At 48.8% G+C, this 5,195-nt stretch overlaps 1 long non-coding RNA gene across 1 annotated transcript; it reads right to left on the bottom strand.

The window, feature by feature from the left end:
- Positions 1–450: 450 nt before the first annotated feature.
- Positions 451–4,214, bottom strand: LOC146042821 (uncharacterized). The gene is made up of 3 exons (XR_014464027.1): positions 2,418–4,214; positions 1,303–1,406; positions 451–1,014 (listed from the first exon to the last, which is right to left on the bottom strand). It is a non-coding gene; the product is annotated as an uncharacterized LOC146042821 (long non-coding RNA).
- Positions 4,215–5,195: the final 981 nt, after the last annotated feature.

Here is a 5,195-nt window from a genome sequence, read left to right as displayed (position 1 = left end):
GGAGGGCTACATGGCTGGTGTTGAAAATGAGGAGGAGGAGGAGGTTGAAGCTGGCCGCACCAAAAGTGGCAGAAAGGTGCGTTTTTCCTATGAAGAAAATGCAGCACTTGTCCGGGCTATCCTGCCAGTGTTTGAGCGTTTGCTTGGCAAATCTCACCACAAGACCACTGCACAGCGCAAAAGGGCTATGTGGAAGGACATCACCCAGGCGGTGAACGCTGTGAGTCAGCACAAGCGCCTGGTCCGCAATGTGAAAAAGAGATTCAACGACATCAAAAGGCAGTTGAAGAATAAAATGGCCATGGAGTTGGAGGAGGCCACCAAGACTGGAGGAGGAAGCCCCACCACTGTGTGCTACAATTCGTATGAGGTGAAGCTGAAGCGCATCATCCCCCCTGAGGTCCTGCCTGGCATGCACGTGGTGGATACCGATAGGCCACAAACGCCATCTAGAGCTGGTAAGTGTGACCACATGCAATCCTAAACATACATGCTAATGTATTATAACTATAATGTTCACTTGTATTGTTATGCTAAGTAAAGTGCTGCTGTGGAACTACATAGCCCAGCAAGGTCATGCACAAGAAATTGCCTGCTACTCCTTTAAAATTGCTGATAATGCTGGGCCTTGTTGTTCCACAACTGCTCACATTGATTAACACTGTAACATTCTTTCTAGCAGCCTAACATGTATGTGGACAAAAACCCAGAGGTGTACTGGTGGTTTAGCTGCCATGCCTACATAGCAAAGATTATACAATAGTTGTCATGTGTACAATAGTGTAATTTTATTAATGTCACAGAAAAATCTGTGGGTTCCAAAACAAAATGGTGCCAAAGAAATAAAGCAGTCCTTGTCCAAAGGGTATTGTCCATTATTGTCATCTCAATGCCTGTTTGCACAAAATGCTTCCCCATTGCAAGGTCCATAATGCCTGGCCATCTTTCCTTCTACAGATTGTCAATCCCGAAGTGCTCACGCATCCAAGACCAGAAGGCCCGTTGCTGCAGAATCTGCGGAAGCAGGTAAATGAACAAAAAACACACCATTACACATACAGTACACACACCCATGTCACCTCAACAATATCTCATACCACATTCAACTCCTGTTGCTACATTGCAACGGAAATGAATGTCATCTGAGCTACGCATGTGACATATTATTAATGTGAATGTTACATGCTGTATCGGGGTACATGTGTAAGTACATAACACCCCTAGGTATTTGCGTCCAGCATCTCAAGCCCTATGTAAAACAGTATAGAGGACAGTGTGGCCTATATATGCATGAGTACTTACCTCTTCTCTGTATCCACAGGTGCTATACAACTAGGGTCAAACCAAACAGATTCTTCAATGATGGTGCTAGACGAAATGGACATCATTCTTGAACCAGTCGACACCTTTGCGGCAGAGGAAGAAATACAGACCTCGTCACAGAGTGATCTTCCCCCAAGTGGGGTGTCTCCCAACCCACCCCCACCCACCAACACACCCCATACAGCCGCTTCGGCTTCCCAAGTAGCTAACTCCTTGGTTAATTTCAAGGAAAAACAGATAGAATTCATGGCCTCCCAAAGCCTCCAAATAGGTAATATCCAGGGGTACATGCGTGACACCTTCCTTCAGTTACGGAAAATGGCACGTAGTGTACGGGTAGGTGTAGGCACTCATGTGCGCATTGCTAACAGCATTGACACCCGTCTTGCTGAGCTAACTGCTGCTGTAAGGGAGCAGAATAGGCATATTGGCAGCCTGGCGCAAAGTATTGCTGCACTCACCCAATCATGCACAGCGCAGACTAATGCCTTACTAGCTATGCAGGCCCAAATCCAGCAGCTGGAAGCCAATGTGGGAGGTGGCACAGCATCCACCCTCAGCAGTGTATCCAGCACCCCAATAAGTGGCTCCCCCACTTCCCCACCCCGTCGGAGTGTTAGGACCCGTGGTGGGCTTGGTACAGGGTCTAGAAGTGGTGTAGGGGTGCCTGATGCTGGGAGAAGGTAGCTCCTACATATGTTTCATTATTTTTCCCATTCCCAATCATCTTGTAACATGCCCCCAGAGTTGTTATTTTTCACCTGCAAAAATGCAGATTGCGTCTGAGAAAGTATACAGAAGTAAAAATGTCTAGCCGCATACCATTGTGTTTGTGTATTATTTTTTAAGCAATTATTGTGTGCAGTCTAAAATATTGCAATGGTATATGACAATGGGATTGCACTAAAGTAGTGTGGGGTATCTCCTTGGCTGGCAAAGGTTGTGCATCTACATATTCCAGCAGGCTCTGACACTCATGGTTTGGACTGTAATGCTTAGAGTGTGTCAGGGCATGCTGGCACGTGTAGTTCCACACCACCAGTGAGACATGTTTGACTGCATACATCATTCATACATGTCTGAAAAGTACTTACAAGCTAGATATCAGCAAGGGATAGGTCAGCACCACCATCTGCATCCGTTGGGCTCTGTGTATTAGGCTAAATGTGGGTGGAAGCAGATGGTATTGGTCACACATTAGTTAATGAGTACACTTACAGCACAGGTACATTTTGCAGTACAGGGCACATGTGCTTACCAGAAAAGTATCGGCTGATGATGTGTGTGCGCACCAGATTCCCCCTCTGCGTACCCCTCACTACCGGAGGTGTGGTAGGTTGGGCTTCCTCAACGACTGCTGCATGCTCCTCCTCCACATAGGCAGGTTGAGACAGGGCTATGTTGTGCAGCATGCAGCAAGCCTGGATAATCATGACTACTTTGCCAGGGTGGTAAAGCAGTGTACCCGACGACCTGTCCAAACACCGGAAGCGACTCTTCAAGACGCCAAATGTGCGCTCCACCACATTGCGGGTTGCAATGTGGGCTTCATTATACCGGTGCTGTGCAGGGCCCTCTGGGGTGCGCAAAGGTGTCATGAGCCAGGAAACACAACCATATCCTGAGTCACCTAAAACACAGATAGGAAGTGATTGCCTTATATGGTAATGTATGTGTTGATTTCAAACAGGACACAATGGTAGAAGAGCAATATGCTTGTGAAAGAGGAAACACACACATTGCAGCAGGTACAATTAGGGACAGACAGGGTATTATGTTAAAAGGTACTTACCTAGTAGCCAGCCCTCTGGCATTTGGTGGTTGGTAAATCTGTTCCAGAGGGCTGAGTGTCTCAGAATATAGGCGTCATGGCAGTTTCCCGGAAAGCCTGCAACAACACTCAGGATTTTCAAATTTGCATTGGATACAACCTGCACGTTCAGGGAGTGCCGCCCACGCCTATTGACGTAGACGTGTCCCCGCACGTGCGGTGCCCTAATCCCAATGTGTGTGCAGTCTATAGCTCCCAGCACGCGAGGGAATGCTGAGAGTCTATAGAAAGCCAACTTGTGGTCCTGCCACTCCTGCTCAGAACTGGGGAATCTGATGTATGTCCGCCACAACTTCTTTAAAGCAAGTAACACTTGAGTGAAATGCTTAGAGAAAGTGGCCTGTGATACCCCCAAGGCCCATGAGGTCACAGACTGAGTGGAGCCTGTGGCCAAATAGTAGAGGGCACACATTAATTTGTGCAGCCCAGACACTGCATAGTTGCCTTCCCCAAAAGGGTCCAAATCCTCTCTCACCTGCTCATATAAGTCCAACAGGTTAATGCGGTTCAGCCTAAACATCCCCACAACCTGCTGATCCGAGAGGGAGTCCAGGTAGAGCCGAGCACGATACATACGTGGGGTACGCAGTAGTCGGGGGGCTACCTGGATCTGGCGCGCAGCTTCCTCCCTCCTGCGCAGCTCCTCCAAATGGGCCACATCACAAATCATCAACTCCAAACCACTCTGCAAAATCTCCATGTTTCAAACCCTCACAGGTGTCCTAAATGCTGTTGGGGTTTATGTAGGGGTGTTTGTGAGTGAAAATGAGGGCACCTGTGTTGAAATTAACCATGTGTGCACTTGACCAAAATGAGTTCTGTGCAAATTCGCCAAACAGAACCTGGTCTGAAATAAGTGCGATAATTAGACACCTAAAAAGTGCGATTTGCGAAAACGCATTGCATTAAATAAGCGATTTGTATACTTTCCTATACGAAAACATCTGGATGCGATATAAATGCGAAATAATCTCGCACTTTTGTTCCGCATACCTTAACGCACATATTATGCGATTTCAGCCCCTTAGCGCATCCCATTAAATTGGCGATTTCAGGGAAAAATGCGATATCGCCATTTTGTGGTCTAATTAACACCAAAAAAAGCAGATCTCATCCCATAGAATGTCACCCATGGTGTTTAATGGCTGACCTGGGATGACTGAAAAAGGTGCCAACCCGGCAATAACCCGGGTCAAAAGTGCAATTACAAGGGTCCGACCCGGGTTGTAAATCCAAGTTTGGACCTATGTTTGCGATGTGAACGTGGTATAAGCAGCATGATTTGATGTCATAATCTAGTGAGAGGTGGCAGCCAATAATATTGGCCCTTATTCTGGTTGGTGCGGCCGGAGCCGCACACGGTGCTCCGGCCGCACAAACCAATCCCCGCCCACGAGACGGATCGCCACGGCCGTCCGTACACGGACGGCTGGCGATCCGCATAAAAATGGTGGGGCGTACGCCTCCACCATGGTGGGAGCTGCCCCCTGCATTCGATGGTCGTCGACCATCGAAGGCAGGGCCGCACGCCACAGCAGCTCCCGCAAGCTGAGACCACACGGACAATCGTCCGTGTGATAGCTTGTATGGGGGCTGAGAGCTGACATCCGGCGACGTCAGCTTTCCGCCCCCATCAGTGGCGTCATGCCCTGATTAGCATGCATACGCCCCGCGTTTGCATGGGAACGCCCATGAAACGCGGGGCGTATACATAGGGAAATGAGGGTATGAAGCCCCTCACGCCCCTATACGCCCCCTTTGCGGCGGACGAAATACGTCTGCGGCGAATGGGGCTGCACATGCGCAGATTGACCTCTGCGCATGTGCAGACTAAAAACATCGGCGGTACGGCCGCACGCGGGCCGTACCGTCCGATACAGAATAAGGGCCCTTGTGCCTGGGAGCAGCATGAGCCCTAACTTCATCTTACATCTTCCCCTTGGACAGGATCAGGGATGTCACATAGGGGGAGATTCTGTAAAGCAAGAATGCGGTAAAAACCCCGCTATCAGGGTTTTTACCGCATTTTTGATATGCAACA

Source organism: Crinia signifera, chromosome 19 (assembly GCF_055691185.1).
Source record: "Crinia signifera chromosome 19, ASM5569118v1, whole genome shotgun sequence".
NCBI classification, from domain to species: Eukaryota; Metazoa; Chordata; class Amphibia; order Anura; family Myobatrachidae; genus Crinia; species Crinia signifera.
This window is presented reverse-complemented; position numbering and strand designations above follow the sequence as displayed.